This window comes from Plecotus auritus (assembly GCF_963455305.1).
Source record: "Plecotus auritus genome assembly, chromosome: 7".
In the NCBI taxonomy this organism is placed as follows: Eukaryota; Metazoa; Chordata; class Mammalia; order Chiroptera; family Vespertilionidae; genus Plecotus; species Plecotus auritus.
Genome location: NC_137774.1, coordinates 90,550,343 through 90,563,598, shown reverse-complemented (window position 1 = coordinate 90,563,598; position 13,256 = coordinate 90,550,343). Strand labels below are relative to the sequence as shown.

At 54.9% G+C, this 13,256-nt stretch overlaps 1 protein-coding gene across 3 annotated transcripts in view; it reads left to right on the top strand.

Annotated features, from left to right (window-relative positions):
- The first annotated feature begins 1,841 nt into the window (after positions 1-1,841).
- The window catches only part of GTF2IRD1 (GTF2I repeat domain containing 1), a 104,936-nt gene continuing 93,521 nt past the window's right edge, over positions 1,842-13,256 (top strand). For 2 of the 3 annotated variants that reach the window (XM_080677702.1, XM_080677700.1), the window contains exon 1: positions 1,842-1,936. The gene's annotated coding sequence lies outside the window, so the exon portion shown is untranslated. Of the gene's footprint in view, positions 1,937-2,099; positions 2,230-13,256 lie in introns of those variants that run through there. The other variant, XM_080677701.1, reaches the window with a different exon arrangement.

Here is a 13,256-nt window from a genome sequence, read left to right as displayed (position 1 = left end):
TCCTAGCCTTTACTCCCAGAATCTCATGTGTGGGTATAGATGTGATGCAGGTTAACGGGCAGAATGCGGAGCCAGTCCCAGCAGCGCCACCCACATGCTATATGTCCCTAAGCAAGTCACTTCATTTCAATGTAAAATGAGGCCAATAGGACACGCCTTGCAGGCTTAGTGTAAGGAACAGAGATCTTATATGCAATATGCCCAGCGCCTAGTAGACGCTTAACAAGCATGGCCATTATCACGTTGTCCACTCTGGGGCCACACTGTGGCCGACTGAGAGGCTTCAGGAAGGGGGCTATGGAGATTGAGAGAAGTGACCTGCCTTGCCCAAGGTCACACAGTGGTAAGAGGAAGAGCCAGGATTTGAACCTGAACAATCAGGCTCCTGACCTTGGCTCTTCCCCTCAGTCAGGTTGCCATGCCAGGGACAGCACAGGGCAAGTGGGGATGTGGGTCTGAGAGGGACTACACAACAGGATACCTCCAAGTGTCCCCAGGCCTTCTGGTGATGCGGGAGATGAGGTACCCCAAAAGGGCAGGGGACAGCATGGGATGGAGGGAGTGTCTGTGGCCTCATTCCCAATCCCTACTTCTTGGGCCAACACCCTCTGTGAACAAGACATCCAGTGGGCACTGGGCTCTGCCTTGGCCTGGGCATTGGCGACATGGCCTGCCTGGGAGGAGCTCTCAGGCTGGTGGGTTTGTAGGCTTGCCAGCGAGAGCTCTGGCCAGCCTAAGTTAGCCTTTACCAAGTGTTCATTGTGTCCAACAGGGCCCCAGGGGGCTGGGGGTAGACCCTGTGGGCTTCGCTAAGACCTAGTAGGTTCTCAGTCTACATGTGGCTCTCTCCATCCAGGCCAGGAGCTCCCACGCACGTGGTTTGTGCCCCTCCCTGCAGTGCCCAGCATAGCAAGGACCTAACACAGGGCTCAGGGCATTCCTTGTGCTGAGTTAACATGCACGGCTTTGGCGAGGATGGAGGTGTAGCTCCTTGATTCCGGCAGGACACCGGCTATGGTGGGGGAAAGTGGTGGCACAAACCTGGTCAGAGGATCAGAAGGAGGGCTGCCCAGACAAGATGAGACCTGGTGTGTCCAATTGGATCTGCTGCTACCTTGGGCATGTCACTGCCTTCCTCCACATCTCAGGGGACAAAGGCTGAAAGAGGCACCTGGACCAAACCACCACACGATAACCGGGGCAAGGTGGGAGTGACCAGCTGCGCCGAATTCAGTCTCCCCAGACGAGGTGCAAGGCCTTCGGTCGCTCCAGGCCCTGGCCTCTCCTCCTGAGATCTTCCCCGCGCCCGCTGAGTGACCTTGACCCACCGGGTCCCTGTGCCCCTGCTTTCTAATCCGCCCTAGCCAGCGCTAGGGCGATGGAGGAACCTAGCCGGGCAGCCAGGGGGCGCCGAGGCCGCGGGCGCCCCTCCCGCAGGCCCCCCTGGCGGCGAGCGCTGGGGCGGCACGCGCGTGGGGCGCGGAGCGCCGGGCGGGGTAGCGGCGCTCCCCCCGCGGTGCCCAGGCTGGGGCGCGGGGCGGGCCGGGAGGGCTAATCCCGTATGTAAATGACAGCCAATGGAGGGTGGTGTTGCGCGGGGCTGGGATTAGGGCCGGGGCGAATGACTGGCAATCTTACTGGGATTACAGAACAAAGAGCCTCCCCGCGCTCCCGCTCTCGGCTCCGCTCCCCGCGCCGCGCCCCGCCCTCCGCCGCAGCCCGCGCCGGGGGTGGGGGCCGCCGAGCGCCAGCCCCCCGGCCGGCCGAGAGCCCCCACCGCGGCCCCCTCCCCGGCCCGCGCCCCGCGCCCGCCCCCGCCGCGCGCGCCGTCCCCCATTCTCCCGGATTAATTAAGGAGGCAGCGGCAGGAGGCTGCGTCCTGGCCGCGGGCCGGGGCCGGGGCGCCGCTGGCAGGAGCGCTTGGGGATCCTCCAAGGTAGGAGAAACTTTTGCGGGGGGCGGGCGCCCAGGCCCTTCTCCCCTCTCCTCCCACCCCGGTGGCCCCCGCCCTTCCCCCTCAAGGTGTTACAGAATCTGGGTCCGGCTTTTAGGTGCATTGGGAGGCACGTGACTGGGATTATAATTCGGGCCGGGGGAGGGGAGGTATGGCCGCCCCCACCTGCCGGGAGGGGTTGGGAGCCCAGAGCTGTCACCCCTGGCCCTTCCGGAGGTGGGGTGCTCCCCTGGCGGGCAGCGGGCGCCCGCAGGCTGCTGCAGTTGGCGAATGAGGTCAGTTGTGCTGCCCGCGGAGGCAGGCGCCTGTGTGGGAGCTGAGGGGGCTGGGAAGGCCGCGGGCCCCTTCCCCCCACCTCTGCCTTTCTTGGGCTGGGCCATCCCCTGGCCCGTGCCCCCCACTCACAGAGTCCAACACAGCGAATACAGTGGTTCCTGTTGGAGTCAAGGGAGGGGCCTGGCCTGAGGGTGGCAGCTTAACCCCTGGTTGGGGGACACTCAGTGGGGGTTCAAAGGGTTCAGAGGAGCAGTTGAGGTGCCCCATCTGTGGGCAATCTCTGAGTTCCTGCAGATGGGCCGGGAGGCCAGGCTGAGGAGGGGCCACAGGGTGCTGATGCCCACCCCCAATCCTGAGTCTCTGGGAATGATGGACTTGCCTCTCCTGGGCTCTACAGGCTCGCCTGGGGCCAGGAAAAGGGATGATGCCCTGGCTTGGGCCCAGGGCAAAGGGGGACTACACAGCTGAGAGTTCTGCCCTCCTGGCAGTGTTGGAGTGGGCTCAAGCTCTGGACATCTGGCCCTGTGTCCCAGCCTCCTAGGACCAGACATGGGGTGGGAGCTGGAGTCAGGGAGCCTACCTTATAGGGGATCTCCCTGCCTGAAGGTGGGAGAAGCGCTGGCCTAGGATGGAATGTGGTAAGGATGATGTGGGGTTTGGGGCTGACCTGGGCCTGGCAGCAAGGAGAGAGGTGGGCCCGGACAGCTTCTGGAGGAGTGGGCATTTGCAGGGGCTCCTCTTATTGCTCACTGCAGAAGGAAGTGGTGGCCAAAAGTTGCTCTCACTGACCATCATCTTCCTCCGTGTATTTGGTGACCCCATGGCTAGGACTGGTCGCTCCTTGGCCATGGCCTTGGGCCTCAGGGCTTGGGAGGTGCCTCAGAGTAGCCCATTTGTTTCAGCAGCGTCATTCCCACTGGGAAAGGGCACTGGCATTGATTATCTATTCGAAGCAGGAGGCAGTGGCTAGGAGGCTGCTGGCTGCTGGCTGCTGGCTGAGAGGGGCTGGGCACAGGGCAGCAAGGATGGGGTCCGTCAGGTGGCCCTCATGAGCCACTCACTGCAGGGTCCAGGAGGGTGCAAGGTGGATTCTGACCTCTTCTGAACAGGGACTGGGGACCAAGGAACAGACCCTGCACCAAGGCAGTAGGATGTCAGAACCCCCAACCTGTTTTTGGGATGTGGGAGGCTTAAGACCACACCCCATTCTGGAGCCTGCTCTGAGGATGACCTAGAAAGTCTTGGCTCTGATTCGAGGGTCCCAGAGGGCCCCAGTGGAAGAAATGAGGAAGAGTTGGAACTCTACAGCCATCCATTAAATGTGGGAGACCTTGGGGCCGAAGGTTGCAAAACTGGGTCTTAAAGACAGCATTGTAGGGGCACACTTAACCTACTTAAGATGACTGTTCTTTAGATGCTGGAGGAGAGGACATTTATTGCAATATGCTAATCACAGATACTTTCTATGTGTTCACTTAAGGCAGTCTCCCAGAGCAGGGCTAGCCCCTGACACGGTGGCCGTTATTGCTTGGTGCTTGGATATAGTTGGGAAGGCAGACGTGAATATAGGGGAATATAGGGGTCTCGGAGGCAGCTGTTCTTACCACTCGCCTGTCTCCAGCATCCAGGGTGGCCACAGTTTGGTAGAGGACCGGTTGTCAGAGATTCCAGGTGAGAATCTCAGGGTGATGTTGTCGGAGACCCCAGCTGAGAATCTCAGGGTGATGTGGGTGACGGTTTGGGGCATTCAAGTCCTAAGTGTGACCTTAGAACCACAGATCACATCTCCTGTTCCATCTTCATTCTCAGTCTGGCTCATCTCCTCTGTCCACCCTCGGCCTCGTTTGCCCATTCATTGAAACCTGCAGTTTTCCTGAATGACCTTTGCACATGCTGTTCCTGTTACCTGGAAGGTTCTTCCTGAGCTTCCCCTGAGAGGGATAGGAGGATTTCTTTAACGGATCTGCCTGACTAGGCTTGGGGGAGGGCAGGAGTTGTAGAATATGTATTTTTCCTCTCCTTGGTCAGGACATAGCTAGCTGTCATGTCCCTAGGGCTGGCCGAAGTGCTACCTACTTCTCTGTTCCCATGACATCCTGTCCTTTGTCCCAACATTGATCTCACTCAGAAGTTACATGGCTGTTTCCTCAGTTGCCCTAGGAACAGGGCAGGGACTGAGGCTTGCTTTTGATTCCTTGGTGCCCCAGGATTGGTACCCAAATATCTGTTGAATGGCTACTTGAGTGAATGAATGAATGAATGAAGGCCTAATCCAGAGCCTTGGCCCACATTGCTAAGCAACTCTCTCCTACATTTTCATCTCCGGACAGGTCTCCCACAATGGTAGGAATCCCAGGTTCTTTCCCTGAACTTCCTGCTCCCCATCCTCCCAGAGGTTCCTTCTTTCCCCATTACCTTAGTCCAGTGGTCAGCAAACTGTGGCTTGCGAGCCACATGCGGCTCGCGAGCCGCGGTTTGCCGCTCTGTGGACTAATGAGTTTGCTGACCACTGACCTAGACTCTCGATTCCAATAATTACAGGCTGTTGTTGTTCCTTGTGATTAGGCCCCCTAGTCTCTGTCTTCCCCTGAATCTGCATCTGGGGCTTTGTTCCCCAAGTGTCTTCCATCCTGCTTCTCTCAGTCCTCCCACTCAGCCATTTGTGGGCATCTCTCTCTTTGATGCTCGGCAGCCTTGGACAGTCAGGTTCTTTGAGAGAAGCTAGGAATGTGTGCCACTAGCACCATGGGGCCTGCAGGGGCCTTGGAGGGTGGGGGTACCCAGGAACAAGACCTGCAGGGTTAGTCCACAAACACTGGAAAGCAGAGCAGGACCCAGGGCCAAGGGCTCAGGATGGGGAATGGGGGACCCAGGAGCCGTGGACCTTGGGGAGATTGGAAGGGAATTCCCAGCAGGAATTCATAAGTTGGGGTTGAGTGGTGGGAAGGGTTGGTCTGCGTGGGGGAAGGAGGAGGTGAACCTAGTCAGAAGACAGAGGGATGTCACCCCCTTGGTGGTGTGGAGACTTCTGAGTATAGGTGTTGGGGGCTTTCGGTGGGTCTCAAGGGGAGCCAGACCCTTTGCTGGCTGGGCACCAAGGTTCCTCTTTTGCAGGGATGTCTGGCTGGGACTGTCTGTGATCCTAATGCTCACTGGGCCAGTACTTGGTCATTTCAAACTTGGTGCTGTGGGTTACAGTGATGACAGCAAAGAAGCTCAGAGCCCGGGGGGAGGGTGGTACCAGGGGTTGAGCACTTGTTCTATGAGTTAGATTTCCTGAATGAGCTAGTAAGGCTGTATTTTATCCATACCAGGCTTGGAACGACTGGTGGGGGTGTCTCAGGCAAAGAGCAGAACTCTCCTTTCAGACACCCTTCCTCATGGGTCAGAGCTTGGCCTGGCTGACCCAGAGTTATTTGTGTGCCCACCTGTCTCCCTCCTTCAGGACCACCTGCTTCGGGTTGCCAGATTTAGCTAATAAAAATAGGGATGCCGCCCTGGCCGGTGTAGCTCAGTTGGCTGGGGGGTCATCCTGAACACCCAAAGGTTACGGGTTCGCTCCCTGGTCGGGGTGCGTGCAGGAGGCAACGGATCGATGTTTCTCTCTCACATAGATGTCTCTCTCTCTCTCTTTCAAATCAATAAGCATCCTACAGAGAGGATTAAAAAAAATTGGGATGCCCAATTAAATTTGCATTTCAGATAAGCAACGAATAATACTGTATTGGGGACATAACTTACACTAAAAACTCATTGTTCATCCAAAGTTCAGATTGAACTAGGGTCTTGTGTTATTTGGCAGCTCTACAGCTTCAGCCTTTGGGCACTGAGACTGTTGGGGGCTAGGGAGGAGCTCAGGGTGTGGCTAAGGCCTGGAGTTGGGGCCAAGACTTTGGGGATGGACTGGAGTGAGTTTGAATTGAGCAGCTTTGATTCTAATTTCCTCGGTCAGGCATTCCCGGGCCTGTGGTCCAGATCTCCTGTTAGGCCTAAAGGTGTGGGTGCTGAGGGTCACCAGTCTGGGCAGCCCTGGTTTTGTCTTCTGTGTCACTGTGGTCCATACAGCGTATGAAGAGATGCTGGGAGGAGAGAAGTTGCCAGGAACCACCCTATCAGACACCAGAATAGGATTTACAGACAAGATTTGCAGAGTTAGGCCTGAGTACTGGGAGGTGGTTTCTCTGATGCCCTACTTCAAGGTTTGGAGATCCTGTCTCTGGAGCCCCTGGTAGGGGAAGGTTTGAGGGGCTGTCCCTTTGGATGCTGGGAATTGCTGCTCACTGCCCCCCACCCCCTTTCCCGCCATGCTGCCATAGAGGCAGAACCCCCACCCCTCAGCACCTGTGCTATGCTGAGGACCCTAGAATGTGGTGGGGAACATGGCCAGGAAGTGAGGCAGGGCAGGGTCTCGTGGCCATGTCCCCTCCTCCCCAGTACAGATATATGCTCATATGTAACATGGAAATGATACCCCCTGTTCTGCCTGAGCCCCAAGGTGGTGCTGTGGTTTGGTGGACTTGGTGTCCTATGGTGGGGACTTCACAGCCACTAGTGGGTATATGGGTCACCCCTGTGCAGATCTGGAGTGGAAACGGGCTTGGAAGTCAGAGGTGAGTGATCCCAGCTTGAGGGCTGGAATCCTGGGCTTCTTACAGGTGCACAGCCAGACTGTGGTTGAGGGGTGGGGGGACGGTGAGCTGTGAGCTAGAGCAGCTCGGCCCTTGTCCTTCCTGGGCCCATAGCTGGAGGAGACCCTTCGGGCTGCTGCTCTCCTGGAGGCTTCGACAGGGCCAGGCCTGTTTGCTGGCTGAGGTCTAGTGGAGTCTCAAGGTACATTTTTTGGCTACTTACAGAACCACCATAAAGGGTTGGGAGGTCTTTGTCCATCTGTCCACTTGCCTGTTAATCTACCAGCCAGTGAGAAATTTGCACAGGCGCCAGATCTTCAGGGTGCCAGGTTCTGGCATCCCGCTGCAGACCAGCAGGTAGGAGGGGCTCACCTACCAATTGTATATGTTGTTGAGGGACGATGGACAGCCAGTGAAATGCCCACATCTTAAGTATTCCATCCAAGGAGTGTGACCAGTGCACACACTCACATAGTCTAGCCCCTGTCAAGACATAGAACATTCCTTCTTCCCAAACCCTCAAGCCCATTTGTAGCCAACTCTCTTTGTCTCTTTGTTGTTCCCAGTCCCTCACAACCACTGGTCTGTTTTCTGTCTGTATAGCATCTTCCAGGGTGTCACATAGTCATATAAATGCAATCACACAGTCTGCAGCCTGTCTGGCTTTGTTCACTGGGCATAATGCCTCTCTCCATTATATCAGGCGCTGGTTCCTTTTGGTTGCTGAGTAGTATTCCATTGCGTGGGTCCACCACGTAGTGTAGATGCAGCACACCTGTTCTGCTCAGGACCACCCAGAGGAAGAGTGCCTTTTTCTCATTTTCACAAAGTTACTGCCTGCACCCCATCCCCACCCGCTTTGAGAGCTGACCCGAGCCAGGAGAGCTGCATGCCTCGGTCCGCAGAGCTGGAATTTCATCCTCCGGTTCTGGTGACTCACACATAGAGCTGGTGACTCACACATAGAGCGAGCCCCGGATGAAATTACACCTGCCTGCGCTGCCCTCAGGGCTGGATCCTCCGCCAAGCAGGTGGGCTCCTGAGACAATCGATGCTCTGGGTTGGGCCGGTGGGAGGGGAGCCGTCTGTTGCCTGGGGCGTCTCACCCATCTCTGCACCCCACTCCTCTAGGAGGCTGGGGGTCCCTAGCCATGTGTCTCTGGTCTCTACTCCTGTAGCTTGTTAGCTTGGGGTAGAAATTCTGTGTTTTCCTGAAACCAGGGCAGGGCTTTAGGGGTAGGGAAGACAGTTGTGAGCATGATTTAGGGGTCAGACAGCAGGGCTGCGTGACCTCAGGTGAGCGACTTCACGTGTCTGTGCTTCGGTTTGGTCATCTGTAAATGGGAGAACCAGAGCATCTGGTGTGCAGGACCAGCGTGCGGCTCAGTGGGGGTAACTCAAGCTGGTGGAATTCCTAGAGCCCTGGAGGGCCTGGGGGGACCGCCAAGGGGGAGAGGAGGCGGGGCATGTGTGCCTCCGGCTCCCTGTGCCCCCTTTGAGGCAGAGTAGGGCCACTTTTATCCGAGCTCTCTGTTAGGGCTCTAAATAAAATGTTACCTGACAAAAACGTTTGGTGGGCCCTCTCTCCTCAGTGTTGGAGCAGCACTGAGATTTCGGTTGGTCACAGGAGCTTCTAGTCAAGTGGATTCCAGCTCTGCCACCTGCCCACTGCGTGTGACTTGTATGGCTGCCCAATCGGCTGAGCCTCAGTTTGACCTCCAGGCAATGGAGGCCACAGTACCCTGTGAGGCTCCTGGGTGGGTGGATGCCCTGAACAGCAGTGCCTGAACGAAGGAAGGGCCCAAGAGAGATTGTTGGTCTTCTAGGGCTCGTGGCTTCCTAAGAGAAGGAAGCTCCCTGGGTGGTAACCAGGCCTGCGTGAGTGTCTTAAGAGATTTCGGGTTTTTTAACTCTTTGCGTGTGCGTGTGCGTGTGCGTGTGCGTGTGCGCATGTGTGTGTGTGTGTGTGTGTGTGTGTGTCATTGGCTTTTCCTGATGAGCTGGACCGGCACCTCAGTTCCATCCATGGCTGTGCTCGGGAGCCTAGGAAGATTGTGGCAGGCTAGCCCTGTGCAGAAGGGCCCTCGGGTGCTCCTGGGTGGTGCCCTGAGCAGGCAGGACCCCTGCTCAGACACCCACCTGGCTCCAGGGTGGTCCTGGCGGGCTCCAAGGGGGTCTTGTGACTGGGCCAGTCTGGTGTCTCTCATGTTTATCCGAGAGCTGGTTTTTCAGGTGTGGCGGCTTTCAGCAGAGAGGCCCAGGTTGGGAGAGATAGGGCGTCTGGGAAGGAGGTGGTTGCCCCGTTCCCTGCCTCAGGGCAGGTGGGCTAACCACATCCTCCCTCTGATCCTAGGCCAGTGGTCGGCAAACTCATTAGTCAACAGAGCCAAATATCAACAGAACAACGATTGAAATTTCTTTTGAGAGCCAAATTTTTTAAACTTAAACTTCTTCTAACTCCACTTCTTCAAAATAGACTCGCCCAGGCCGTGGTATCTTGTGGAAGAGCCACACTCAAGGGGCCAAAGAGCCGCATGTGGCTCGCGAGCCGCAGTTTGCCGACCACTGTCCTAGACCATCCCCGCCCAGGGCCAGCTGCTCCCTGAGACACTGCTCTCAGCACATGGTAGATAGTGAGATGCTCTTTGTTGCCCTGGGTAGGAAGCCAGTGCCCTTCTTTGGGGGTTCCTTTGGCTGCCTCAGGGCTTCCCCTCTTGGCAGTAGGGTGACATGGAACCACCAGGACCTTTGAAGCCAGACAGACAAGGGTTCAAGCCTCAGTTCTACCACCAACCTGCTGTATGGCCTCAGGCAAGTGGCTTCACCTTTTTGAGCTTCATTTGGACAAATGAGGAAGGTTATTCCAACGTAGCAGGGTTCTTGGGAGGATCAGCACATTCAGTTGGGTGATGCGGGGGAAGCCGGTCGACATTTCAGTTAAGAGTATGTCAACGTAAGGAACCGCCAAACCTGTAAAGAATTTTTATAAGCATTTATTTGAGCCAAACTGATAACATATGCCAGGGAGCAAGATCTCAAATGCTCTGGAGAATAACAGTTTGCAGTTTCTTTTATGCATTTGATATTAAGGAGGGAACATAAGGAAGTTTACAGGAGGGTGGAGAAAGAAAGTAAGATGGGAATTGGATTCCAGGATAGTTAGTGAGATTATGTGTTTGCTTGAGGTTGGTCCCCTTTAGAAGGGGGGCAGAAAGGGGGCATTTCAGAGATGTGTTAACCTAGATGCACAGAAACAATGGACAGGGCTTGCTCAAGGCAGAGATAAGCCTTTTACTAAAGAAGTTACGTGCCATGAACCATCATGACCTGCCCAGTTAGGAATGTATGATCAGATCACCTGTGAGGTTACTTTCGATGGGACCCCTTTTTCGTCCATGGGTGTTTTCCTCAACTTGTCACATGATGACCCCAGAGGGGAACTGGACACCATCATTTCCCATGCTCTCCTAGCACCTGCCCCTGTGGGGAGCGCCATCTGCCCATAGAGCATGGGGTAGGCGGTGCCTCAGTTTCTGCTTCTCCAAGCTGGGGAAGCCCCAAGGGTAGAACTGGTTCGCGCCCTTGGCTTGTCCACCCCTCAGCCCCCTGGAGTGTAACCAGGCATCATTATGAGACGGCTGGGGCTACCCAGAGATGTGGACCCTGCGCCTGGTTTTTGGAGAGCCTGCCCTCCATGTAGGTGAGACAAGTCCACTCTCGGGGCAGCCTGCAGGAGGTGACTTTTTGCTTGGCCCTGGAAGATGGGTGGGATTTGGACCCAGAAGTAGGCAGGGTGGGCATTCTGGGGGTTGGGGGGATGGCAGGGTAGCAGGGTGAGCATTTCACTCCAGAGGTGGCAAGGCGTCCCCCAGGGACCAGCTTGGGGTGTTGTGTCGGGTCCAGGTAAGGACCACCCACGCTGGGCGTGACCAGGCCCTGCCTGTTTCTGTGTCAGCCATGATGAACTTCCCTTGGTTTCTAGAACATACTGTGCTCTCCAACGTACTGTTGTTTCTCCCTACAACACGTTTTAATGCTCCCTGTTCATTTCACTAATTCTCACGTGCAGGTCTCATCTTGGATGTCACTTCTTCCCAGAAGTCTTCCCTGATACCCCTTCTAATGCTGTGTGGGGGCCCCTCTACTGTGGCCCTACAACCCCCTGAACTTCTCCAATGTAGCCCTCATCACATACTTATCTGTCACCTTCCAGTGGGTCAGGGCCATGCGTGTCCCTCCACATTCCCAGCCCCTAGCACCCAGCCTGGCCCAAAGGGCGTCCAGTACAAACTTTATGACATGAATTAGAAGTGAGCCAGGTGTTGGGGATTTGGGTGGGGCTTTGGAGGGGTGAGGGGCTTCTCCATCCTTCTATACCAACTCCTGCTGACTCTCCCTTGTCTTCCTCAGGGGCTGCCTCTGCTGGCTGTGGCTCTCAGGCATCCAGAGATGGGGGTGGGGGTGATGGTGGGGGAGTGTCATGTCTACTGGGCTGGTGCAGACTAGTTTGGGGGGTTTCCGCTCTGAAGGGCAGCTGGTGTGCATGGAAAGAACACAAGTGTGGAGCCTCCGAACACTTAGTCATATGAGCTATGTGGACACACACTCTTGTGTGTGTGCACATGTGTGTGTGCTCACGTATGTGTGGCATTTTGTAGGCCACCAGCCATGACTGTGCTGGATAACTTGACGTTTAGCTGAATGCTGACCACCAGCCTGGGACGAGTATTGCCTGGAATACAGAGCCCCCTCTAGTTTCATTGGGTGTCAGATGGGGCCGAGTTCCTCAGTTAGGAGTGTGTTTGGCTCCCGGTAATAGAAAACCTGACTGCAGAAGCTTAAACAAAGAGGTTTATTTATTCCTCAAGAAAAAGCTCGTGGGTAGGTGGTCGGAGGCTGGATGGGGCGCAGTGTTGCCTTCAGGGGTTCTTTCCCTCCCTGGCATGTTGTTTTGTTTTGTTTTTAGTTTATTTTAAAATTAACTTCTTTTAAGTTTTCTTCATTGTGTTTTTATTTATTCACAAACTTGTGCAATATTCACCACTATGTAATATCAGGGCATTTTCATCACCCCAAGAAGAAATTCAGACTCATGGGGTCACCCCCATCCCCTCGCCTCTTCCCCCAGCAACCACTGATGTACTTTCTGTCCCTACAGACTTGCCTATTCTGGATATTTCATATAAATGGAATCGTAACATGGTCATTGTGTCTGGCTTCTTTCACTTAATGTTTTTGAGGTTCATCCATGGGGTAGCATATGTCAGAATTTTATTCCTTTTTATGGCAGAAGAATTTTCCGCTTAATGGATATGCCACATTTTTTTTAATCCATTTCTCAGTTGATAAACATTTGGGTTGTTTCTACCTTTTGGCTATTGTGCATAATCCTTCTGTAAATACTTGTGTAAAAGGTTTTGTGTGAACTGTGTTGTCAGTTCTCTTGGCTAAATACCTAGGAGTAAAATTGATGGGTCGTGATGACAATTTAACATTTTGAGGAAATGCTAGATTACTTTCCAAAATGGCTGCACCATTTTACATTCCCACCAGCAGTGTAATGAGGATTCCAATTTTTCCATGTCTTTGACAACACTGGGTATTATCCATCTTTTTTATTATAGCAATCCTAATAGGTGTGAAGTGCTATCACATGGTTTTGATTTAGCATTTTGGATTTTGTCTTCATGCTTGTGCTTCATGCTTAAGAGATGGCTGCATCCCCTCTAGCCCTCACACCCATGATTCAGATGGAGAGCAGGAGTTAGGGCAGAATTCTTCTCCTCTCACAGTTTTGCCTTTCTGCACACGCTCCTCGGGGACTTCTCCAATATTGCACGGGTTCAGCCCAGCTCTCTTAACTGCAAGGGAGCTGGAAGGACATCGAGACATCAGCTTCCTGGCCTCCTGGGAGAGGAACGGGGTCAGGGATGCTTGTGGGCAAGCAGATCTCAGGTCTTGGCCCTTTGTAGCCTAGACCAGTGGGAATGCTTTCATTTCTCCAGGGGCAGGAAGAGGGATGAGAAACCCCTCCCTGCCACTGGGCATCTGGCTCTGCTACAGCTCAGACTTACCACTGCCCATCAGATATCCTGCCCAGGAGTCCCAGGGCCACACCTTGTGGAGGGCAGTGTCAGTCACTTCCCAAGCCACCCTGACTTCCCTCCCCACTCAGAGACCTTTCTGCTCAGGCCGGGAAGCCTGTAGTCCAGGGCTCCCTCAGTCCTGCCTCAGGGCCTTTGCTCCTTCATGCTTCCCAACCCAGAATGAGCTGTGGGACTTCTCACCTTTAAAACTGGCCTGGGCGTGGCGTTGCACAAGTACGATTTGTGACAGGCAATAAGATCCTGAGAATTCTTAAGTCTAAAGGACTTGCTCCTGATCTTCCTGAGGATCTC